The sequence below is a fragment of the Salvelinus namaycush genome, chromosome 6 (assembly GCF_016432855.1).
Source record: "Salvelinus namaycush isolate Seneca chromosome 6, SaNama_1.0, whole genome shotgun sequence".
NCBI classification, from domain to species: domain Eukaryota; kingdom Metazoa; phylum Chordata; class Actinopteri; order Salmoniformes; family Salmonidae; genus Salvelinus; species Salvelinus namaycush.
In genome coordinates this window covers 14,375,687-14,403,133 of record NC_052312.1, presented here as the reverse complement: position 1 = coordinate 14,403,133, position 27,447 = coordinate 14,375,687, and the positions used below count along the sequence as shown (strand labels likewise).

The window sequence follows — 27,447 nt, the reverse complement described above, 5'->3', positions numbered from 1 at the left end:
GTGAGGACTGATGGTCATTGCTGGGGGTTAGAGTTGAGTTTACGTGAGTGGAACATCTATTCAGGGCAGTCAGAACACCACAGAGACCTGTGATACAGGATACAGCTAAAAGAAGACAGTTTGAGAGGCTAAAACACCAGCAATAGATACATATTTACAGTTATTTTGCAACACACCATAATTTTTACATTGAGGATAGGCTTGAGATGGTTGTTGCACACTGAATCTGTGGGTGAAAGTGTTGTAGAAATGTAACTAAAAAAATATGAATGCTAATCAAACAATTCCTCTTAATGAAAGCAGTTTAATGTTTTATTTGATCAAAATGGAATAACAGTATCAATGTAAGTAATTGTAACTTACAATGAAAAAGACAAAGTCAAATATACAGTGTAGAAAACACAGAGTCAATGCAAATTAATAAAGAGTAAAAGTTGACATATCTGTCCATGTTTTGGCGTCTCACACCAGAGTACACAGTGTCTCTCTCCATGGCGCTCCTCTGTCTCCCGGCCTTTGGTTTCTTGTGGACGACGTTCAGAGCGGCGTAATGGAGAGTAACAGGCTCTTGATCCTGAGAGGATTAGCAAAAATGAAAATATTTGCAAGTAGACTAAATATTACAGTATAGTGAAACAATCCTCTAATAAAATGCATATTTTCATATTTTGATTGAAGGAAAAATACATTGATTCAGCAACAGCTAAACAAGTGTTAGGTCAGATTACCTGGTTATCATGACTGGGGACTGCAGGAGCACTTGGCTGAAGTTGGGTTCCTTTTTATCAAACACAAATAATGAATTTAATCATCATCATCATACAATGAAGAGCTTTTTTGACCAATTTTGACCAAACATGTCAACTAATGTAACTGTACAAACAAATGATAAGCATACTGTATCTTGCACAATAATATTGCTTACCTATGCACTTGATCATCTTGTACAAAACACAAGTAAGGACAATGATGAGGATGACACACAGACCCAATGCTACACCCAGGCAATACATGAACAGAAGATGGTCCTCCTTACAACCATCTGTGAAACATCAAATAGGTATAGAGACACTGAGACACTGAGGGATAAAGCTATGACAATGTTAGAGACACCAACGTCACCAAGACTCGGCCTGATCTGAGTCGTATTTTATTCTCTCATATACAAAGATATCTGAATGATATAAGAAAAACAAAGATATCTGAATGATATAGAACAACAAAAATATCTGAATAATTAAAAAAGTATATGAACGATACCTTTTCTGCAATCTAAAGAACTTTGATTATGTAGATGTCAGAAGTATCACTTACGGGCAATGTCCAGCTGGGTCCCGTCTCCAAACAGTATCTCCCTACATGAGCCCACAGCACAGTACCCAGCAGGTGTGAGGTTCCTCTTGGGGAGGTTGTAGACAGCTCTGTGTAGGAGACCCAGCCTCAGAGCTCTTCTCACACTGATCACTCCTATCTCCATGTGTTTAAATGATTCATGAGCAGGATTATCCTGAGCCATGTCTGAACCAATAGACACTGTGTTCTCCTACACAGGTCTCAGTGTGTACTGTACAGTTCAGAGTTACAGAGTCTCCTGGCTGGACTGACTCAGACACAGGCTGCTGGAGCACAGACATGCTGTTGGACTCCGAGTCTGAAGAGAGTGAGTAACTAATGTAAGACTAACTGGGTGAAAAACAAGCCATGTATTCACCGCTAGCATTTGATTGTGTAGTTGCAGAAACATACCAATATGCAGTGCAATACATTTTTAAAATGAATTAGCAAATGTTTCGTTACCTTTGACAATTAAAATAGTTCCGTCTCCAAATGTTTGCTCATAGATGGCTGTAGTGGAACAATAGTATGTAGCTGAGTCCCCTGGCTCTGTCTTGGATATGGTCAAGTTAAAGCTGTAGTCTCCTCTCCTCACAACCAAACGTTTGATCTCTGTAAATTCCTTGATAAAATTGTTGGAATGATAACTATCTTGGCCAACATAAAGAGATGATGACATGAGGGGTTTCTGTCCAAAACTCTGCTTGAACCAATCAAGCCTGGTCACCGACACTTTGGGACACTCTGTCTCTATACTGTGGCCATGAGGAGATAATCTCCTCCAGGAATTTACGACCTGAGTTCACAGCAGCCTAGTGTAGGAGACAGAGACAGGGGGATGGGTGTCACGATCGTCTTCTTGAGAAAGAGAGGACCAAGGCGCAGCGCGTGAAAAATACATCTTCTTTAATGAAGGAAAAAAACAACCACTTACAAAATGAACAAAAGTGAAGCTAAACAGAACTAAGTGCACACATGCAACATAGAACATAGACAACTACCCACAAAAGCCTACTGCCTATGGCTGCCTTAAATATGGCTCCCAATCAGAGACAATGAATGACAGCTGTCTCTGATTGAGAACCAATCTAGGCAGCCATAGACATAACTAGACAACTACACTCTTCTCTGCCCCATACACATACAACACCCCTAGACTAGACAAAACACACAAAGACAACCCACCCCAACTCACGCCCTGACCAACTAAATAAATAAAAGAAAAAGGAACAATAGGTCAGGAATGTGACAATGGGCTTGCTTTACCCAAAGAGGGCAACGTCATGACAACTGTATAGTCTGTGGGTCTGACAGTGGGACATCTTATATGCACCTTATATATGATGGCACTTTACATGTACCTTTCTTGCAGTAGGAGGGAACACTGAAAAGAGAGATTTTATTGGCCGACTACAATCTTAGAAGTATGTCCTCTGGCTTACCATAGTTTGAGCTTCCTTATAATTACTTTTTAAGACATTATAAAGCAGGTCAGAGTAACTGGATCAAGGAAATCAAATATTTGCTTGATACGGTTGCTTCTTTTTTGAGAGAAATGAAACATTTACTTAAATTCTTTCTCTTTTGATGTTTGGAAATGATACAATGAATGATCTTTAGTGCTGCTAATACTACCGACCCAAACCCAGCCCAGCCCAATGGTTAAAGGTACCCATCATGTAAATTTACCCACCACTGCATAAAAGCTGCACCAATAAAATCTAATATTAGTTGTAACCGCAATAGCATTGAATAATATGTTGTTGTTTTTTCAAACCTTTGTTTGGTACCAATACTTTCTCTTTTTTCATGAAGGAAGAGTTGACAAAACTATTGAGCTGACACTCAATTTTATCTGCACTTTGTCCTCTTGTTGAATGTTTACTGTAGGTTTCTTAAACGTTTTCAACTCGAGACCCAATTGAGAAATTGGCTGTCCTCCCATGACCAAAATCGTCCTCCAACGACCAGAAATGTGAAGAAATAGCCTGGGATTATAGATGTTTTCTCATAACTCAGGACTTATAGTTTAAGAAACCCTGTACAGTTTAGGGTTTAGGAAATGCTTTTAGCTTGTGGTTTGTATTCTTGACATACTTTGCACATCTAGCGGCAGGTGTCTGGAGTTCACGGTCCAGATGAACAGAAGAGTTGTGTTTACTCTTACACACAAATATTTTCCCGTACTATCTGTCGGCAGGTGGACTAGAGAGCGAGAGAGCGAGAGAATAATGGACATTTCATCCCCCAGTGTTAGTCTATGAGAGAACCAGCGATGTTCACCTCAGCAGGTCTTACTCTACACTGAGCTGCTCCTTCCTGTCACTCACACCACAGGAAGTGATGCGTACCCTCACTGGCCCCTCCTCTACCTCAGACCGCAATCATATTCTCCTTATAAACTGCTTCTCGGAATAGATGGCTTTGATTGTCCCCAAAAAATTGTCAAAGACTCCAACCACCCTAGTCATAGACTGTTCTCTCTGCTACCGCACGGTAAGCGGTACCAGAGCGTCAAGTCTAGGTCCAAGAGGCTTCTAAACAGCTTCTACCACCAAGCCATAAGACTCCTGAACACCTAATTAAATGGCTATCCAGACTATTTGCATTGCCCACCCCCCCTCTTTTACTCCATTGCTATTCTCTTTTTTTACCTTTCTTTAACTAGGCAAGTTAGTTAAGAACAAATTCTTAATTTCAATGACAGCCTAGGAACAGTGGGTTAACTGCCTTGTTCAGGGGCAGAACGACAGATTCTTGTCAGCTCGGGGATTTGAATTTGCAACCTTTAAGGACTAGTAATAGTCCAACGCTCTAACCACTAGGCTACCCTGCCGCCCACCTGCTATTCTCTGTTGTTATCATCTATGCATAGTCACTTTAATACCTCCACCTACACGTACATATTAACTCAACTAACCGGTACACACCGCACATTGACTCTGCACCGGTACCCCCTGTATATAGTCTCGCTATTGTAATTTTACTGCTGCTCTTGTTACTTGTTACTTTTATTTCTTATTCTTATCCCTATTTTTTTAAACTGCATTGTTGGTTAGGGGCTCGTAAGTAAGCATTTCAATGTAAGGTCTACTACACCTGTTGTATTCGGCGCATGTGACTAATAGAATTTGATTTGATTTGATCAGTACAACGCCAAGACAGGAAAAACTAAGGGGGGAATTACATCATGACAAAGGCAATTTTGGTTTAACTCTTTATTTGTCTTTAGAAGTGATCAGTATAATACAGTTGTCTACTGCTGGGTACTTTGTCCCTCAGGGTCACACTATAAAAAAAAGAACCAAATCACTAGAGATCAGAGATCTAAGTTAAGAGAGGCCAAAAGAGGCAACTACTCCTCTGCAGCCATTAAATAGTTGTGTTTTGACTTCTAACTCCTCCTCTCTAACCACACCCTGTACCACTGAGCTGTGTGACCTAACTGAGTTGGAGAGGGCTAGAGTAGCCCTGAGGTACAACTCACAAACATACACTGCAGAGATAGATTGATTTACATTTAAATAAATGTCAATAAATTTCATATAACTACACAGATACAATATAGCAAGATTTAATCTTGTATTCAAACATATAGTAAATCAATGTACTCGAAGATATGGACAACTATTTGTCCTCCTCTTCCATCCTCCCCCACTTTATCTTCTTGTGGCAGCATACACTACATGGGGGTCCAGCTCCTTCTCTCTTCTCCTCTCCGTCTTCCTCTTCTTGGAGGTGAAATTCAGAGCGGCATAATTCAATGCATCTGGATCTTGGTCCTGTAGATTTGCAAAACACCATGTAGTAGTTGTCATTTTCTCCGTTTCTGAATTGCTGATAATTCCGTATTTAATCATGCAATATTTACCTGATCATTGTGTTGTTGTCTTTGAGAATCAGGTCCTGAATATCAAAGAGAGATGAGAGAACGAATTAATGGATCAATCCATTCTAGTGAGCACACCGACTCCTCTGATCATCAGTGTACAGTACGTCATGGGAAAAACATCTAAATTAAAGGTATAGTTCCAAGGTCCCATATTATCATGAAATGGGCTCCTACCTGTGTTTTGTCTGTTTGCGTCTCGTCTGATCTTGAGGACCAGGATGAGAATGACTATCAGTAGAACAGCAGTCACAACACCCAGGATCACAACCAGGGGAAGGAGGTACATGGTGCCATCATCATCCTCTCCTACTAGACTGATCGTTCCATTACAATCTCCTATTAGATTACAGTTTATTAAATCACTTGGTGATCCTTTAATGACAGACCTAAACATTTTGTCATGTAGACATTTTGTCACACTCTTTAGGTGACTCTGGTGTTTCCTCACCTCCACTGTGCCCTGTAGCATTGCGATTAGTAATAATAGAGAAGTTTTTTTCAAAATTATAATGCTAAAAAATATGTCCATCAATGGTTTGCCTTTGTTTCATGATAACTCCTGATTAGGTTGATGAACATTTTCAAATGTATCAAAAGCCAGATAAATAGTTGAAAACGTACCTTTAGTTTTTAGATATGTTGAGTTGACAAAGAACATGTGGCTATGTGGATGCAATCCACAGAAATACAGACCACAGTCAGCTATTTCCACTTTTGTGATTTTCAGAAAGATAGTGGTGTGGTTGCTGAACATTTCAAAATGGCTCCTTTGAAAACCATTGTGGAGATCAGGTGTTGAATTAAAGTCGTACATAGACGAGATACACACAGGCTCTGATCCGTTGACTTGCTTGAACCAGGCTGTGTGTCCCACAGCCGTTGTAACATTGGAGCACTGCAAGGTGATGGTATCCCCAGTACGGACCTCCATAGTTTGAGACAGAGAAACCAAAACAGAGACCAAACCTGAAACAGATAGAACAAAGTTAATTACTATATTCATTGAAATCACGTTAGAAATCAGGAAGAAGTGCTGCACTGAACATTCTGGTTATACTTGATGGATGCAGTCAATCTTACTCTGTCTCCATGTTAGATTTAACAGTAGCTTACTTACTCAATCCATAGAGCAGTAGAGCTGGTAGGAAGGTTCTCGCCATTCTGTGTGTAAATCTATTCTGTTCTGTCTGGTTGTGAATCAGAGAACACCTCTTTATTCACTCTGAGATCACAGTGAGATCAAAAGGGATTTCATTGGTTGGGGGCGTGGTAGTTGGTATTGGACCACAATGTCTATTTACAGAAAGCAGAATTGACAGACATTTTATGTGCCGTGTAAAAACAGAAATGTAGCATATTTGTGTTGAATCAAAATAGAGATGGTGTTTGGGTTCGGTTGGGTTCATATAGGTCAGCGTTTCCCAAACTGAAGGTTGCGACCCCAGGTAGTGTCTGTCCCCTGATTTAAAAATGGGGACATGAGAAAAAATCTGAAATAAAATGTACAAACTGCTCTTGTATCATAGAACCAGGGTTACATCAGTAACCTACGGTAGCTGCGAGTTGCAGTTGTAATAAACAGAGCGGTTTTTGTTTTCTTCCTACCAATGTGTTTCTATCATTTGAACGGTTTAAGTTAAAAAATATTATGACCCCAACCCCGAAAGATAAGAATCTTATGAACAATTATGTGTCTTCTGTTTCCCTCTACAATGTCCGCAATCACTCAGGACACATTTGTCACGCCCTGACCGTAGAGAGCTTTTTATGTCTCTATTTTGGTTTGGTCAGGGTGTGATTTGGGTGGGCATTCTATGTTCTTTTTTCTATGATTTGTATTTCTGTGTGTTTGGCCGGGTGTGGTTCTCAATCAGAGGCAGCTGTCTATCGTTGTCTCTGATTGAGAACCATACTTAGGTTGCCTTTTCCCACCTGTCTGTGTGGGTAGTTATCTATGTGAAGTTGCATGTCAGCACTGTGTTATTATAGCTTCACGTTCGTTTTGTTGTTTTTGTTAGTTTGTTTAAGTGTTCTTCGTTTTATTAAAGAAGAATGTATTCACATCACGCTGCGCCTTGGTCTCCTCACTTTGACGAACGTGACAGAACTACCCACCACCAAAGGACCAAGCAGCGTGGAAGAGAGGACTGGACATGGGAGGACATCCTGGACGGCAAGGGATCCTACACATGGGAGGAAATCCTGGCTGGAAGGGATCGCCTCCCATGGGAACAGGTGGAGGCAGCCAGGAGAGCGGAGGCAGCAGGAAAAGGGAACCGGCGCTATGAGGGAACACGGCTGGCAAGGAAGCCCGAGAGGCAGCCCCCCAAAAAATTTGGGGTGGGGCACACGGGGAGTGTGGCTGAGTCAGATTGGAGACCTGAGCCAACTCCCCGTGCTTACCGTGGCGGGCGTCGTACTGGTCAGGCACCGTGTTATGCGGTGGAGCGCAGGGTGTCTCCAGTACGCGTTCTTAGCCCGGTGCACTACATCCCAGCTCCCCGCATCTGCCGGGCTAGGGTGAGCATCCAGCCAGGAAGGATCGTGCCAGCCCTGCTCTCCAGACCCCCAGTACGTCTCTACGGCCCAGGATATCCTGCGCCGGCTCTGCGCACTGTGTCTCCAGTGCGTCTGCTCAGCCCAGTGCGTCCTGTGCCTGCGCCCCGCACGTGCAGGGCCAAAGTCACCATCCAGCCAGGACGGGTTGTACAGGCTCTTAGCTCGAGACCTCCAGTGCGCCTCCACGGCCCAGTGTATCCGGTGCCTCGGCCAAGGACAAGGCCTCCTGCATGTCTCCCCAGCCTGGTGAGTCCTGTGCCTGTGCTAAGAACTAACCCTCCTGCATATCTCCCCAGCCTGGTGAGTCATGTGCCTGCTCCCAGAGCCAGGCCTCCTGTGTGTCTCTCCACTCCGGTGATGATCCATGGCACGAAGCCTACAGTGATGATCCATGGCAAGAAGCCTCCAGTGGTGATCCATGGCACGAAGCCTCCAGTGGTGCTCCATGGCAAGAAGCCTCCAGTGATGATCCATAGCACGAAGCCTCCAGTGATGATCCATGGCACGAAGCCTCCAGTGATGATCCATGGCACGAAGCCTCCAGTGGTGATACATGGCACGAAGCCTCCATTGATGATCCATGGCAAGAAGCCTCCAGTGATGATCCATGGCACGAAGACTCCAGTGGTGATCCATGGCACGAAGCCTCCAGTGATGATCCATGGCAAGAAGCCTCCAGTGGTGATCCATGGCACGAAGCCTCCAGTGATGATCCATGGCACGAAGCCTCCAGTGATGATCCATGGCAAGAAGCCTCCAGTGATGATCCATGGCAAGAAGCCTACAGGGGTGAGACATGGCACGAAGCCTCCGACGGGGGTCTCCAGTCCGGAGCCTCCAGCGACGGTCTCCAGTCCGGAGCCTCCAGAGACGGCCTCCAGCCGGGAGCCTCCAGAGACGGCCTCCAGCCCAGAGCCTCCAGAGACGGCCTCCAGCCCGGAGCCTCCAGAGACTACCTCCAGCCCGGAGCCTCCAGAGACGGCCTCCAGCCCGGAGCCTCCAGATTCGCTCTCCAGCCCGGAGATTCAAGCGACGCCCTTCAGTCCGGAGCTTCCAGAGACGCCCTCCTGTCCGCAGCTTCCAGAGACGCCCTCCAGTCCGGAGCTCCCAACAAGGGTCCCCAGTCCGGCCCCCACAGCGAGGGTCCCCAGTCCGGGGCCCGCTACGAGGGTCCCCACTCTAGAGGCGCCACCTAAGTGGCCCGAGGTGGAGCCGGGTCTACGTCCCGCACCAGAGCCGCCACCGCTGTGAAATGCCCACCCAGACCCTCCCCTATAGGTTCAGGTTTTGCGGCCGGAGTCGTAGCATTTAATCTGTCTAACCCGTAGCATTTAATCTGTCTATGCACACTAGGTAAGACCTGGGCGGACCACCCCCTGAATTTTGGTTAGCGCGCCAGGTGGTGCTAAAGGTTAGGTTAGAAGGCAGGTAAGGTAGGAGAGGGGATTCCTTAATGTTTACTTTCTTTGCTTTAGTTCCATCCAGCCCGTTTTTCCCCACATTACCGTGTGTTAGGAATAATACATTCCCTGTAAACGGTATTCTCTGCCTCTGTCGTCCTTCCCCGCACCTACGATCACATACTTTTTTCACTCCACAGGGAGTTGAAATGTAGCAGGGTCTTGCGTTCCCTCCAAGAGGCATACGCAACAATGTTCAAACTAACTGTTCACCAACCCTAACCCTTAACTCTAACTCTACCCTAACTCTAGCCCTAACCTCAGCCCGAACCCTAGTCTTAGCTGTAACCCTAGCCTAGCCAAACCCTAACCAACCCAAACCCTAGTCTTTTATTTATTTAACTAGGCAAGTCAATTAAGAACAAATTCTTATTTACAATGACGACCTACAAAAAGGCCTCCTACGGGGGCCTGGGATTAAAAAATAAATATAGGACAAAACACACATCACAACAAGAGACAACACTACATAAAGAGAGACCTAAGACAACACAGCAAGGCAGCAACACATGACAACACAGCATTGTTGCAACACAACATGGTAGCAGAACAAAACATGGTACAAACATTATTGGGCACAGACAACAGCACAAAGGGCAAGAAGGTTGAGACAACAATACATCACACAAAGCAGCCACAACTGTCAGTAAGAGTGTCCATGATTGAGTCTTTGAATCAAGACTAACCCTAACCCTAACTGTCCAGTTTGAGGGCTTTTTACAGCTCATTCCATCGCTAGCTGCAGCGAAGTGAATAGAGGAGCGACCCAGGGATGTGTGCTTTGTGGACTTTTAATAGAATGTGACTGGCAGAACGGGTGTTGTATGTGGAGAATGAGGGCTGCAGTAGATATCTCAAATAGGGGGGAGTGAGGCCTAAGAGGGTTTTATAAATAAGCATCAATCAGTGGGTCTTGCGACGGGTATACAGAGATGACCAGTTTACAGAGGATTATAGAGTGCAGTGATGTGTCCTATAAGGAGCATTGGTGGCTAATCTGATGGCTGAATGGTAAAAACATCTAGATGCTCGAGAGCACCCTTACCTGCCGATCTATAAATTATGTCTCTGTATTCTAGCATGAGTAGGATGGTCATCTGAATCAGGGTTAGTTTGGCAGCTGGGGTGAAAGAGGAGCGATTACGATAAAGGAAACCAAGTCTAGATTTATCTTTAGCCTGCAGCTTTATGTGCTGAGAGGACAGTGCACCGTCTACTAGCCATACTCCCAAGTACTTGTATGACGTGACTACCTCAAGCTCTGCCTGTGACTCACTGGGTGACAGGCAGTGGCTGAGACAGCAGATTTTCTGACTTTATACACTGCACTCTTTGAGAGGTAGTTAACTTCTTAGGTATAGGGGGCGACATTTTCACTTTTGGATGAATTTGTGCCCAAATTAAACGGCCTCGTACTCTGTCCTAGATCATATGATATGCATATTATTATTACTATTGGATAGAAAACACTATGAAGTTTCTAAAACTGTTTGAATTATATCTGTGAGTAAAACAGAACTCATATGGCAGGCAAACTTCCAAAAAGGAAGTGAAAATTCTGAAATGGGTTGCTGTGAAAGGAATCGCCTATTCAATTGCCTTATATTTATGGATCTGTATGCACTTCATACGCCTTCCACTAGATGTCAACAGGCAGTAGAACGTGGAATGAAGCATATAGCTTCATGTGGGACCGGATGAGAGCCTTTGGAGTGACAGGTAGGGCAGATTGCCAGTTCTTGGCTACGCACAGAAGGCATGTGATGTCTTTGTCTGCACTGCGTTAGATAGACATGAAGAAATGCTCCGTTTGGGACGTTATTGGATATATATGAGAAAAACATCCTGAAGATGTCACGAATCCCGCCGAAGATGGTGCCTCTTCCCGTTCGGGCGGCCCTCGGCGGTCGTCGTCTCCGGCCTACTAGCTGCCACCGATCCCCTTTTCTGCTTCATTTAGTTTTGTCTGATTTGTTGCACCTGTTTTGTGTTTAGGTTTATTGTGGGCTATTTAAACCCAGTTGGCCCGCCGACTTTTGTGCGGGCTTGTTTTTCTGTTTGTGGTGTTTCGTTATTTCTTGTGGTGTCTGTTCCGATTAGATTTAGTCCTGTTTGTTTTGGACTGTGACTTGACGCGCCCTTGTGTGTGTGGCGTAGCCGTCTCGCTGTTATTTTTGGAATATTAAATCCACTTGCTTCTGAACTCCCTGCTCTCTGCGCCTGACTCCTTCAATCACCACTTTTGGAATTGTGACAGAAGATTGATTCTCAACTGAGTTTGACCAGTTTATTCGACTTGTAATACCACTTTTTGAAGTTTTCGTTCAACGTTTTCATTCAATTGCGCAAGTGTTTGGACACGTGTACTACACATGCTAGCCAAAGTTGCTAATTCGACAGAAGTAATGGACATTATAAAACAAAACAACGATTTATTGTGGAACTAGGATTCCTGGCACTGCATTCTGATGAAAGATCATCAAAGGTAAGGGAATATTTATGATGTAATTTCGTATTTCTGTTGACTCCAACATGGCGGAGAATGGCTGAGCGCTGTCTCAGATTATTGCATGCTGTGCTTTTACTAAAGTTATTTTTTAAATCTAACACAGCGGTTGCATTAAGAACCAGTGTATCTTTAATTATATGTTAAACATGTATCTTTCATCAAAGTTTATGATGAGTATTTCTGTATTTCACGTTGCTATCTGTAATTACTTTCGCTATTTTGGAGCCATTTCTGAACATGGCGCCAATGTAAAACCACGATTTCTGGCTATACATATGCACATAATCGAACAAAACATAAATGTATTGTATAACATGATGTCATATGACTGTCATCTGATGAAGTTGTTCAAAGGTTAATGATTAATTTTATCTCTATTTGTGGGTTTTGTGAAAGCTATCTTTCCTGTGAAAAAATGGCTGTGTTTTTTGGGATATGGTGGTGAGCTAACATAAATATATGTTGTGTTTTCGCTGTAAAACATTTAAAGAATCGGACATGTTGGCTGGATTCACAAGATGTTTATCTTTAATTATGTGTACAACATGTATTTTTCATCAAAGTTTTATGATGAGTATTTCTGTATTTCACGTTGCTCTCTGTCATTATTCTGGCTATTTTGGAGCCATTTCTGAACATGGCGCCAATGTAAAACCATGATTTGTGGCTATAAATATGCACATAATCAAACAAAACATAAATGTATTGTATAACATGATGTCATATGACTGTCATCTGATGAAGTTGTTCAAATGTTAGTGATTAATTTTATCTCTATTTGTGGCTTTTGTGAAAGTTATCTTTCCTGTGAAAAAATAGCTGTGTTTTTTGGGATATGGTGGTGAGCTAACATAAATATATGTTGTGTTTTCGCTGTAAAACATTTTAAAAATCGGACATGTTGGCTGGATTCACAAGATGTTTATCTTTCATTTGCTGTATAGGACTTGTGATTTCATGAAATTATATTATATTATATCCCTGTGGCACTAGGCTAGGCTATGCTAGTCAGCGTTTCTGATGACAGTTATCCCGGATCCGGGATGGGTGGTCCAGAGAGGTTTTAACAAACCAGGTCAAAGACCCCTCAGAGACACCAATACTCCTTTGCCGGCCCACTAGAATGGACTGGTCTACCGTTTCAAAAGCTTTGGCCAAGTCAATAAAAATAACAGCACAATATTTCTTAGAATCAAGGGTAATGTTGACATCATTGAGGACCTTGCAGTGACCTTGCAGTGACACATCCATAACCTGAGCAAAAACCAGATTGAATTCCCGAGAGAGTACTATAGACATCAAGAAACCAGTCAGTTGATTATTGACACGTTTTTCCAACACTTTTGATAAACAGGGCTAAATAGAAACAGGCCTATAACAGTTAGGATCAACTTAATCTCCCCCTTTAAATAAAGGATGAACTGTGGCTGCCTTCCAAGCAATGGGAACCTCCCCAGAAAGGAGAGACAGGCTTGGCGACGATAGGGGCAGCAACCTGAAAGAAGGGTCTAAACCATCTGACCCAGATGTTTTTTTGTGGTCAAGTTTAACCGTTTTCCAGAACTTCTTGGGGTTAGATCCACAGAAAGAGTACTGCTCTTAAAGTAACTAACGATAGCCTGTCAGCCTGAGTATGCGTGTGCCGAGCCTTTCGCCAAATGCAATTCTTGAGGTGGAGTGACTCTGTAAGATCACAGGCGAACCAGGGGCTGAACCTGTTTTGATTTTCATTTTCTTTATGGGGGCGTGTTTGTTAACAATACCACCACACATCAAAAAATAAGGTCCAAGCGCCTTCGACAGAGGGTTTCAAGCTGATTCTATACCATTTTACAGAGGCCAGTTCATGAAGGAAGGCTTGCTCATTAAAGTTTTTTAGCAAGCATCTATGACAAATCAGAACCGGTCGTTTCACTGAGCAGCCATTAAGAACACAGGCTGTAAAACAGCGATCACTAAGGCCATTACAGAAAACACCAGACTGATACCTATCAGGATTATTTGTGAGGATCGAGGAGAGTGGCCTTTTCTGGGTGTTTGAAGTCATACCTTGTCGGATTGGTAATCTGAAAAAGATTTAGGGAGTCCCATTGCTTTAGGACTTGGTCAGGTGGTTTAAACATGTCCCAGTTTAGGTCACCTAGCAGGACAAATTCAGACTTAGTGTAAGGGGCCAGGAGAGAGCTTAGGGCAGGTAGGGTACAGGCCGGTTCTGATGAAGGACGATAGCACCCAGCAACAGTCAACAAAGAGCTATTTGAAAGTTTAACGACTTATGGTGTAACTGTGATAACATACAGGAACTCAAGTCCTTCTGTTCACCCGACCTAGAATATCTCACAATTAAATGCAGACCTTACTATCTCCCGAAATAATTTTAGTCAACAATAGCCACAGCGGTCTATACCCCCCCAAGCGGATACCACGGCGGCCCTCAAGGAACTCCACTGGACTTTATGCAAACTGCAAACCACATATCCTGAGGGTGCATTTATTGTAGCTAGGGATTTTAACAAAGCAAATTTGAGGAAACGGCTCCAGAAATTCTATCAGCATTTTGATTGCTGTACTCGGGCTGCTAAAACCCTCGACCATTGCTATACTACCTTCCAGAACGCATATAAGGCCCACCCCCGCCCTCCTTTTGGCAAATCGGACCACAATTCCATCTTTCTCCTCCCCTCCTATAGGCAGAGACTCAAACAGGAAGCACTCGTGGTGAGGACTATTCAACGCTGGTCTGACCAATCGGAATCCACGCTTCAAGATTGTTTTGATCACGCGGACTGGAATGTGTTCAGAGTTGCTTCAGAAAATAATATCGACACATGTACCAATACAGTGAATGAGTTTATCATGAAGTGCATCGGAGATGTTGTACCCACTGTGACTATTAAAATCTACCTGAACCAGAAACCATGGATAGATGGAAGCATACACCAAAACTGAAAGCGCGAACCATCGCATTTAACCAAGGCAAGAAGACTGGGAACATTGAAGTATACAAACAGTGTAGTTATTCACTCCGCAAAGCAATCAAGCAGGCTAAACGTCGGTATAGGGACAAATTTGAGTCCCAGTTCAACGGCTCAGACACGAGACGTATGTGGCAGGGTCTACAGACAATCATGGATTATAAAAGGAAAACCAGCCATGTCGCGGACACCGACGTCTTGCTTCCAGACAGGCTGAACACCTTCTTTGCTCACTTTGAGGATAATACAGTTTCACCGACACGGCCCGCTACCAAGGACTGTGGGCTTTCCTTCTCCGGGCCCGACCTGAGTAAGACATTTAAGCGTGTTAACCCTCGCTAGGCTGCCGGCCCAGATGGTATCCCTAGCCGCATCCTCAGAGCATGCGCAGACCAGCTGACTGGTGTGTTCACAGATATATTCAATCTCTCCCTATCCCAGTCTGTTGTCCCCACATGCTTCACGATGGCCACCATTGTCCCTGTACCTAAGAAAGCAAAGGTAATTGAACTGAATGACTATCGCACCGTAGCACTCACCTCTGTCATCATGAAGTGCTTTGAGAGACTAGTCAAGGATCATATCACCTCCACCTTACCTGCCACCCTAGACCCTCTTCAATTTGCTTACCACCCCAAAAGATCCACAGACGATGCAATCACCACCACACTGCACACTACCCTGTCCCATCTGGACAAGAGGCTGTTCATTGACTATAGCTCAGCATTCAACACCATAGTGCCCTCCAAGCTCATCATCAAGCTCGAGGCTCTAGGTCTGAACCCAGTCCTGTGCAACTGGGTTCTGGACTTCCTGACGGGTCGCCCCCAAGTGGTGAAGGTAGGAAATAACACCTCCTCTTCACTGATCCTCAACACTGGGGCTCCACAAGGATGCGTGCTCAGCCCCCTCCTGTACTACCTGTTCACCCATGACTGCGTGGCCAAGCACACCTCCAACTCAATCATCAAGTTTGCAGACGACACAACAGTAGTAGGCTTGATTACCAACAAAGATGAGACAGCCTACAGGGAGGAGGTGAGGGCTCTGGGAGTGTGGTGCCAGGAAAACAACCTCTCACTCAATGACAACAAAACAAAGAAGATGATCGTGAACTTCAGGAAACAGCTGAGAGAGCACCCTCTATCCACATCGATGGGACCGCAGTGGAGAAGGTGGAAAGCTTCAAGTTCCTTGGCGTACACATCACATCACTGACAAACTGAAATGGTCCACCCACACAGACAGTGTGGTGAAGAAGGTGCAACAGCACCTCTTCAACCTCAGGAGGCTAAAGAAATTTGGCTAACACCTAAAACCTTCACAATCTTTTACAGATGCACAATTCAGAGCATCCTGCCGGGCTTTATCACCGCCTGGTACGGCAACTGCACCGCCCACAACCGCAAAGCTCTCTACAGGGTGGTGCGGTCTGCCCAACACATTACCGGGAGCAAACTTCCTGCCCTCCTGGACACCTACAGCACCCGATGCCTTAGGAAGGCCAAAAAGATCATCAAGGACATTAACTATCCGAATCACTGCCTGTTCACCCCGCTATTATCTAGAAGGCGAGGTCAGTACAGGTGCATCAAAGCTGGGACCGAGATACTGAAAAACAGTTTCTATCTCAAGGCCATCAGACTGCTAAACAGCCATCACTAGCACATCAGGGGCGGATCCACTTTAGAAATGGATCTCTAGCCACTTTAATAATGTTCCGTATCTAGCATTACTCATCTCATATGTATAAACCGCACTCCACACTATTCTACAGTATCTTAGTCACTTTTAAACTGTGTTTACATATTGCGTCACCCATTTCATATGTATATACTGTAGTGTATTCTAGACTACACCACTGACTGTTAAATAGCCTTCTCCACCACATCAGAGGCTGCTGCCAAAAGACATAGATTTGGAATCTCTGGCCACTTGAAGGAAATGAATCACTAGCCACTTTAATAATGACTCCGTATCTTGCATTACTCCTCTTGTGTGTATAAACTGTACTCTATACTATTCTACGGTATCTTAGTCACTTTAATTGTTTAAAAATATTGCATCTCTGTCAGGCATGTGCGTACTGGTGCTGAAGTAAGGTGCAGGAGAGCAGAGAATTGTGAACAGGCGCACACTTTATTTCAGCAGGAGAGAATATACAGACGGATGCAGATGCGTCCAAAAACCTCCAACCAACAAGGCAAAGTGTAAAACAAGCACAAACAGTCACAACCATCAAGTGTATACAAACAGGCTTTGTGAAATAACACGAGAGAAAAAGCACGCAAGCCTAGTGCATACAAAAACACGTACCACATAAACAATCTTACACAAAGACATGAGGGAGAACAGAGGGATAAATACATGTAGTGTGATTGGGGAATGAAAACCAGATGTGCAGGGAACAAGACAAAACAAATGGAAACATGAAAAATGGAGCGGCGATGGCTAGAAAGCCGGTGACGTCGACCGCCGAACGCCTCCCGAACAAGGAGAGGAGCCGACTTCGGCGGAAGTCGTGACAGTACCCCCCTCCCTGACGCGAGTCTCCAACGGTGGAACTCCCGCAGCAGTTCAGGGTCCAATACATCCGCCACTGGAACCCAGCACCTCTCCTCCGGACCGTACCCCTCCCACTCCACGAGGTACTGAAGGCCTCTCGCCCGACGCCTCAAATCCAGGATGGAATGGACGGAGTACGCTGGGGCCCCCTCGATGTCCAAAGGGGGTGGAGGAACCTCCCGCACCTCAGACTCCTGGAGTGGACCAGCCACCACCGGCCTGAGGAGAGACACATGGAACGAGGGGTTAATATGGTAATCGGGGAGAAGCTGTAACCTGTAACATACCTTGTTCACTCTCCTCAGGACTTTAAATGGTCCCACATACCGAGGACCCAGCTTCCGGCAGGGCAGGCGGAGGGGCAGGTTTCAGGTCGAGAGCCAGACCCGGTCCTCCGGGGCGAAAACACCGGGGCCTCACTTTGGTGGCGGCCCGCGCTGGTCTTTTGGGGCAGCGCGCTCTGCTGGAGGTGACCATGGGCGGCTTCCCATGTCTCCTCCGCGCACCTGAACCAATCGTCCACCGCAGGAGCCTCAGTCTGACTCTGATGCCACGGTGCCAGAACCGGCTAGTACCCCAATACACACTGAAAGGGGGAGAGGTTAGTGGAGGAGTGGCGGCCATCTCTGCCCAGGGCACGAACGCCGCCCACTCCCCTGGCCAGTCCTGGCAATAGGACCGCAGAAACCTGCCCACATCCTGGTTCACTCTTTCCACCTGCCCATTACTCTCGGGGTGGAAACCCGACGTAAGGCTAATCGAGACCCCACGACGTTCCATGAACGCCCTCCAGACTCTCGAAGTGAACTGGGGACCTTGATCAGACACTATATCCTCAGGCACCCCGTAGTGCCGGAAGATGTGTGTAAACAGGGCCTCCGCAGTTTGTAGGGCCGTAGGGAGACCGGGCAGAGGGAGGAGACAACAGGACTTAGAGAAATGATCCACAACGACCAGGATCATGGTGTTTCCCTGTGAGGGAGGAAGATCCGTTAGAAAATCCACCGACAGGTGTGACCATGGCCGTTGTGGAACGGGTAAGGGATGTAGCTTACCTCTGGGCAGGTGTCTAGGAGCCTTACATTGGGCACACACCGAGCAGGAGGAAACATAAACCCTCACATCCCGAGCCAAGGTGGGCCACCAGTACTTCCCAGTCAGACAGCGCACCGTCCGACCGATCCCCGGAAGACCAGAGGAGGGTGATGTGTGGGCCCAATAGATCGACTGGTTACGGACAGCAGATGGAACATACTGACGCCCGACGGGACACTGGAGTGGAGCGGGCTCTGTACGCAACGCCTGCTCAATGTCCGCGTCCAGCTCCCACACAACTGGCACTACCAGGCAGGAGGCCGGAAGAATAGGAGTCTGATCCATGGGCCGCTCCTCTGTGTCATACAGCCGGGACAGTGCGTCTGCCTTCACATTCTGGGAACCTGGTCTGTAGGACAGGGTAAACAAAAAACGGGTAAAGAACATGGCCCACCTTGCCTGATGAGGATTCAGTCTCCTAGCTGCACGGATGTACTCCAGGTTGCGGTGGTCAGTCCAGATGAGGAAAGGGTGTTTAGCCCCCTCAAGCCAATGTCTCCACACCTTCAACGCTTTAACCACAGCCAACAGCTCCCGGTTCCCCACATCATGGTTCAGCTCCGCTGGGCTGAGGTTCTTCAAGAAGAAAGCACAGGGGCGGCGCTTCGGTGGCGTGCCCGAACGCTGAGAGAGCACGGCTCCGATCCCAGCCTCGGACGCGTCCACCTCCACTATGAACGCCAAAGAGGGATCCTAATCGGCCAGCACGGGAGCCGAGGTAAACAGAGCTCTTAGGTGCCCAAAAGCCCTGTCCGCCTCAACCGACCACTGCAGACGTACAGGACCCCCCTTCAGCAGTGAGGTAATGGGAGCAGCCACCTGGCCAAAACCCCGGATAAATCTCCGGTAGTAATTGGCAAACCCTAAAAATTGCTGCAACTCCCTTATCGTGGTGGGAGTTGGCCAATTACGCACGGCTGCAATGCGGTCACTCTCCATCTCCACGCCTGATGTGGAAATGTGATACCCTAGGAAGGAGACGGCCTGCTGAAAGAACAGGCATTTCTCAGCCTTGACGTACAGGTCATGCTTCAACAGTCATCCAAGTACCTTGCGCACCAAGGACACATGCTCGGCGCGTGTAGCAGAGAATGTCATCGATATACACCACTACACCCTGCCCATGCAGGTCCCTGAAAATCTCGTCTACGAAGGATTGGAAGACTGATGGAGCATTCATCAACCCGTACGGCATGACGAGGTACTCATAATGCCCTGAGGTGGTACTAAACGCCGTCTTCCACTCGTCTCCCTCCCGGATACGCACCAGGTTGTACGCACTCCTGAGATCCAGTTTAGTGACGAAGTGCGCCCCGTGCATTGACTTAATCGCCATGGCGATAAGAGGTAGCGGGTAACTGTACCTCACCATTATTTGATTGAGACCTCTATAGTCAATGCACAGCCGCAGACCTCCATCCTTCTTCTTCACAAAAAAGAAACTCGAGGAGGCGGGTGAAGTGGAGGACCGAATGTACCCCTGACGCAGGGATTCTGAGACATATGTCTCCATGACCACCTTCTCCGCTTGCGACAGAGGATACACGTGACTCCTGGGAAGTGCAGCGTCTACCAGGAGATTTCTCGCACAATGCCCCTGTCGATGGGGTGGTAATTGAGTCGCCTTCTTTTTACAGAAGGCGAGAGCCAGATCGGCATATTCTGGGGAAATGCGCACGGTGGAGACCTGGTCTTGACTTTCCACCATGGTAGCACCAAAGGAAACCCCTACACACCTCCCGAGCACTCTCGCGACAACCCCGTGAGAGCCCTCTGTTGCCAGGAAATAGTGGGGTTATGACGAGCAAACCAGGGAAGGCCTAGTACCATGGGAAGCGCAGGAGAGTCAATGAGAAAGAGACTGATTCTCTCCTCGTGACCCCCCTGCGTCTCCATGGCCAGGGAGATGGTGGCTTCCCTGATTAGCCTGGACCCTAATTTGTCGACTATCCAGAGCGTGAACCGGGAAAGGTCTAACCACAAGAATAATGGGGATCCCTAAACTAAGAGCTAACGCTCTGTCGATAAAATTCCCAGCTGCACCTGAATCGACAAGCGCCTTATGCTGGGAATGCGGGGAAAACTCAGGGAAACAAACAGGTACAAACAGGTGGACAACAGAGGACTCTGGGTGAGAGAGGTGCAGACTCACCAGGGGTGACGCCAGAGTGCCCTGCCTGCTGCCTTGACTCCCAGAGGAACCAACCCGGCACCGACCGGCAGTGTGCCCTCTGCGGCCACAGATGGTGCACATGAAGGCCCCTCCTCCAGCCTCCCTACGCGCAGCCCTTCCCAACTCCATGGGCACCGGAGCGGGAGTGCTGGGAGATGGAACCGACAGAGCCCCCTCAGGACGTCCACGGGTGACCAGCAGGTTATCCAACCGGATGGACAGATCCACCAGTTGGTCAAAGGTGATGGTGGCATCCCTGCAGGCACACTCCCGTTGGACGTCCTCGCGCAGGTTGCATCGATAGTGGTCGATGAGGGTCCGGTCGTTCCATCCTGCTCCGGCGACCAAGGTCCGGAAGTCAAGCGCGAACTCCTGTGCACTCCTCGTCACCTGCCTCAAATGGAAGAGTCGTTCCCCCGCCTCGAAGCGGTCCAACGCCGCGTCTTCCTCTCCCCACACGGCGTTTGCCCACTCCAGAGCTCTCCCCGAGAGGCAGGAGACGAGGGCGGACACTCTCTCCCTTCCTGAGGGAGCTGGGTGAACGGTGGCCAGGTATAAGTCCAGTTGTAAGAGGAACCCCTGGCACTGTGCGGCTGTCCCATTATACTCCCTGGGAAGGGAGAGACGCATCCCACTGGAGCTGGATCCGTACGGGACGGGTAGAGGTAATCCCGGTTGCGCTGGTCGAGGCGCTGGAGAGACTTCCTGTCTCTCCCAGTGGTCCATGGTCTGGACAACGCGATCCATCATGGCACCGAGATGATGTAGCATTGCCGCGTGTTCCTGGACGCGCTCCTCGACTCCTCTGACTGGGGTACCTGCTCCTGCTGACTCCATGGTAGGTGTAAGATTCTGTAAGGCGTGTGCGTACTGGTGCTGAAGTCAGGTGCACGAGAGCAGAGAATTGTGAACAGGCGCACACTTTATTTCGGCAGGAGAGAATATACAGACGGATGCAGATGCGTCCAAAAACCTACAACCAACAAGGCAAAGTGTAAAACGCACACAAACCATCAAGTGTATACAAACAGGCTTCGTGAAATTACACGACAGAAAACGCATGCAAGCCTAGTGCGTACAAAAACACGTACCACATAAAGGGGGAACAGAGGAATAAATACATGTAGTGTAATTGGGGAATGAAAACCAGGTGTGCAGGGAACAAGATGGAAACATGAAAAATGGAGCGGCGATGGCTAGAAAGCCGGTGACGTCGACCGCCGAACGCCTCCCGAACAAGGAGAGGAGCCGACTTCGGCGGAAGTCGTGACAATCACCCATCTCATATGTATATACTGTACTCTATACTATGCCACTGTATCTTAATCCAATGCCGCTCTGACATATATGTACTGTATATATATTCTTAATCCATGTCTTACTTAGCTTTACGTGTTTTTTGGGTACATGTTGTGAAACTGTTAGATATCACTTGTTAGATATTACTGCACTGTCAGAGCTAGAAGCACAAGCATTTCGCTACACTTGCAATATCATCTATCATCATTGTATGTGACCAATTAAAATTGGATTTGATTTGAAGTATATTTCATATTTTCAGAACCAAACACTATCTAGGTGCTCTCCTCCTCTCAAATACCATCCTTCTCTGTTTGAGCCAGGTGTTTGAGTAGGCTTAACAGCTCCAGTGCCACTCTTGATAAGGGCAAACATTTTGTATTTTTTGGAGGAGGGTGAAAGGATAGCAGGCCCAGCTGTCAAAGTGAGAGAGTAGTCTATTCTGGGTTAAGCAGGTTTTTGCCTTAGCACTACACAGCTGATTCAAATGATCAAGTCATCATCAAGCTTCAAGTGGTATGTATGTATTCATTTGTGATGCTATCCTTGATCTGATCCTGCTATTGTCACATGCTACACCTGCACATGTATCTATCTATCCAATGTTATCTTGTTTTGTTATAAATGATATTATACTTATAATAAACAGGAAGTATTATTAAAGAGATGCTTTAAATTGAAATACAGTCCCAGAGTTAATTATCCAAGGTCAGTTTTGCATTTCACCTCCTGATGATTATGATGACTGACCGTGTTAGAATAAAAAAAACAAAGCTTAATCATGCTCTCTCTCTACCCATCTGTCTCTCGTCTGCAGGTATGTTTTGACGTGAGAGAGAAAGCCAGTCCCGTCATCGCCACCTCACCCCCTCTTAAGATAACTTTCGGGCCGACTGGGAGCCCAAGGCTGGTTAGGAGACACAGCAAGAATCAAATCAAATCAAATGTATTTATATAGCCCTTCTTACATCAGCTGATATCTCAAAGTGCTGTACAGAAACCCAGCCTAAAACCCCAAACAGCAAGCAATGCAGGTGTAGAAGCACGGTGGCTAGGAAAAACTCTCTAGAAAGGCCAGAACCTAGGAAGAAACCTAGAGAGGAACCAGGCTATGAGGGGTGGCCAGTCCTCTTCTGGCTGTGCCGGGTGGAGATTATAACAGAACATGGCCAAGATGTTCAAATGTTCATAAATGACCAGCATGGTCAAAAAATAATAATCACAGTAGTTGTCGAGGGTGCAGCAAGTCAGCACCTCAGGAGTAAATGTCAGTTGGCTTTTCATAGCCGATCATTAAGAGTATCTCTACCGCTCCTGCGGTCTCTAGAGAGTTGAAAACAGCAGGTCTGGGACAGGTAGCACGTCCGGTGAACAGGTCAGGGTTCCATAGCCGCAGGCAGAACAGTTGAAAAGAGACACTATGTAATTGTGATGAACTGAGAGAATATTAGGGTAACACTGTAATTCATTAATCTTATGCTGTCTTCCCTGCTCCTCTGTTTTACCTCTTTCCTTTTCTGTCGTCTACAACTCTCTCCCCACCTGCTTTCTTCCTCTTTATAATGCACACCATAGGTGCTTTGAAGTACATATTGAACTTGAATTTATAATAGAATATTACAATTATAATATTTATAATGCATGTGTTATGTATTTATAACACCTTGATAATTAACTTTCAATGAAGCGTTTCACATTCTCCGCTGGTTGAAATTAGATACGTTATTTGCCAATTAAGTATCTTATTGGAATACTACACCTATCCTGTGTCCTCAGATTAATGCAGATGAAGGGAGTTAGATAGGCATAGGTGTATTTATGTATATATGAATTACAAATCAGCCTTTACTTAAATCTTGTTTCTAGTCTATTGCATAGTTACAATGTGTAATCATTGATGTTCCAGGAGCAGGAGTGGTAAACACTGTTGAAGTGTATAATTGTAATACGTACACGCAGACACAGCATCATTCAAAGAATGGAGTTTGATACACCTGGTATTGGATATGACTGAAAAAGAATGTCTCACAGAGATTCATACCTGAGCCGCACCTTTATTTGCCAAGGAAGAGTACATGATCAGTGAATATATTCAATGTACAAGCTACAATGTGGGGATCTTTTGCGTGGAATTAACTACAGTACATGTATATAGGACTTGCATCCTTGGCACAATAAAGTTATTATATTCTACTCTATCCATAGGCTTCATTAATGCCATTCAGACGTGAAGTCGATACAACAACTATGATAGCTGAGGTTCACAGATAGGTTCTGAACTAATATTCATAACAAAAGTTTTAGGGTCCATACACAGATTGGCTACATACTGTAGCTAGCTACACATCCATAGGCATACTGTTATTTTCATCCTCCACTACACAATAAGCAAATAAATAGTTAGCTAGCTATGTTACTTCAGCTGTATTGCCTGGCAAATATAAGCAAGGCAAGCTAACACAATTGTACTTTCAATTTACAGTAAATGCTTTAGCTAGCTATATTCTTTATGTCCACTGTTTCACAAGACGACAGCCTGGTTTGCTGGTTTTCACAGGAGTCCCTAAAACATGAACAACACGAATTACAAATTCATTCTCATGTCATAACAATAGCAAGCTAGCTTCTTGTCACTATAGGGGGTGCTGTTTCAACTTTGTAAAATATCGTCCCCAAATTAAACTGCCTCGTACTCAATTCTTGCTCGTACAATATGCATATTATTATTACTGTTGGATAGAAAACACTCTCTAGTTTCTAAAACCGTTTGAATTATATCTGTGAGTTAAACAGAACTCGAGTTGGAGCAATTTTCCTGTGAGGAAGTGAGAAGTCTGAAATCATGCAGGCTGTTCTGAGGTCGGTTTATTAATTTGCCTGTCTTCTATTGGTTGAGATGCACTGCATACGCCTTCCCCTGGATGTCAGCAAATAGTGAGAATTGGAATGGAGTTGCTAGGCAGATCTGAGGCCTTATAAATAGGCTCGGAACGTGATGTCCTCTCTTTCCTTCGTTCGCCATGACGCAAGGCAGACCTCAGGATGGCGTTCTAGAAAGCTCCCGTTATAGCCCTTAGATATATCCGGCTCTGATTTTATTCGATATAGGTGTTAGAAACATCATAACGTAGTTATTTTAAACCGAGTTATTTCAGTTTATGTGAGTATATTGCGATTTTCGAAATTTTCTTTGTGCTGCGCAATAGTGAGTTGGGCACGTCTTCGCCACATGGCTAATGTTTACAGCTAATTCCAAAGTTGAAGGCGACAATCTACAACCGAGCAACGATTCTTTTGGACAAAGGACAACTTGCCCAAGATTCTGATGGAAGCTCATCAAAAAGTAAGAACTATTTATGATGTTAATTCGTTGTTCTGTGGAAAAATGTAAAATGATTATTCCTCCATTCATTTCGGTGGGGTCTCACTATAACGCACCCTGTATGTCGTAGTAACGTTAATTTAAAAATCTAACACAGCGGTTGCATTAAGAACTAATGTATCTTTCATTTGCTGTCCAACCTGTATTTTTTAGTCAAGTTTATGATTATTTATTGATTAGATTAGGTGCCTCTCCAAGATGGCGCCGGCCAGATTGCCTGAAATGTTGCTACTAATCACATTGTATAACCACGATTTGTGCTGCTAAATATGCACATTTTCGAACAAAACCTATATGCATTGTGTAATATGATGTTACAGGACTGTCATCTGATGAAGTATATCAAGGTTAGTCAAAAATTATATATCTTTTGCTGGATTGTTACGATCGCTAACCTTTGCTGCTGGTAAATTGCTTGTGTTTCTGGCTATTGTGGTAAGCTAATATAACGCTATATTGTGTTTTCGCTGTAAAACACTTAAAAAATCTGAAATATTGGCTGGATTCACAAGATGTTGGGCTTTCATTTGCTGTACGCTGTGTATTTTTCAGAAATGTTTTATGATGAGTATTTAGGTATTTGACGTTGGTCTCTGTAATTATTCTGGCTGCTTCAGCGCTATTTCAGATTGCAGCTGCAATGTAGAACTGTGATTTATACCTGAAATATGCACATTTTTCTAACAAAACATATGCTATACAATAAATATGTTATCAGACTGTCATCTGATGAAGTTGTTTCTTGGTTAGTGACTATTTATATCTTTATTTGGTCGAATTAGTGATGGCTATCTATGCAGGAAAAAAATGGTGGGAAAAAAAAGTTGTGTCTTTTGCTATGGTGGTTAGCTAATAGAAATACATATTGTGTCTTCCCTGTAAAACATTAAAAAAATCGGAAATGATGGCTGGATTCACAAGATCTGTATCTTTCATCTGGTGTCTTGGACTTGTGATTTCATGAACATTTTATTATATGATATCCCTGTAGCTTTAGGCTAGGCTATGCTAGTCTGCTTTTTTGATGGGGGGATCCCGGATCCGGGTTTGTGACTCGTTAGAGGTTTTAACTGGCTAATGTTAGCTTGTCAGCTAACTTGCTAAATAGCGATTTTCGTAAATTTACTTTATGACAAAAAAATATGCACCAACATTTGCCTCAACCTTAACTTAGATCTCTGTTGTGTGTTAGAGATGTTTTTATTTTTTTATAGGGTGACCCTGAGGGTCAAAGTACCCAACAGTAGACAACTGTATTATACTGATCACTTCTAAAGACAAATAAAGAGTTAAACCAAAATAGCCTTTATCATTATCTTTTTCTTCCCTTAGTATTTCCTGTCTTGACTTTGCACTGATCACAGCCCCCTGTTCCGAGAAGCACCTTATAAGGAGAATATGATTGAGGTCTGAAGTAGAGGGGCCAGTGAGGGTGCGCATCACTTCCTGTGGTGTGACTGACAGTAAGGAGCAGCTCAGTGTAGAGCGAGACCTGCTGAGATGAACATCACTGGGCTTCTCATAGACTAACACTGCGGGATGAAATGTCCCTTATGCTCTCTTTTTCACTCTCTTTCGCTCTCTTTCGCTCTCTCTCTCTCTGTGTGTCTCTGTCTCTCTCTCTCTGCGTGTGGAAAAGTAGATACCTGGGTGATTTGAGGGCGTGGGTGGTCTTTACACACCTCTCTCTCTTCATCTGTTCATCTGGACGGTAAACACCAGACCCCTGCCATTCAGTTAGATGTGCAAAGTATGTCAAGAATACATACAACAAGCTAAAATCATTTTCCAAACCCTAAACTGTGCAGGTTTTCTTGAACTATGGGTCCTGAGTTATGAGATTACATCTATAATCATGCACTCTTTCTGCTTACTTTAGGTCGTTGGAGGACGATTTGGGTCTTGGGAGGACAGTCAATTTATCATTTGGGTCTCGTGTTGAAAACATTTAACAACCCTAAAGCATATAACAAGAGGACAAAGTGCAGATAAAGATTGAGTGTCTCAATAGTTTTGTCAACTCTTCCTTCATGAAAAAAGAAAGTATTGGTAACAAACAAAGGTTTGAAATTAAGCCAACATATATTATTCAATGCTATTGCGCTTACAAATAATATTAGTATTTATTGTTGGAGCCTTATGATGAAAACCAACAGCCAGGAATTTAGCCTTTATGCAGTGGTGGGTAAATTTACATGATGGA

At 45.1% G+C, this 27,447-nt stretch overlaps 1 pseudogene; it reads right to left on the bottom strand.

The window, feature by feature from the left end:
* The window catches only part of LOC120049506, a 32,900-nt pseudogene extending 11,566 nt beyond the window's left edge, over window positions 1–21,334 (bottom strand).
* Window positions 21,335–27,447: the final 6,113 nt, after the last annotated feature.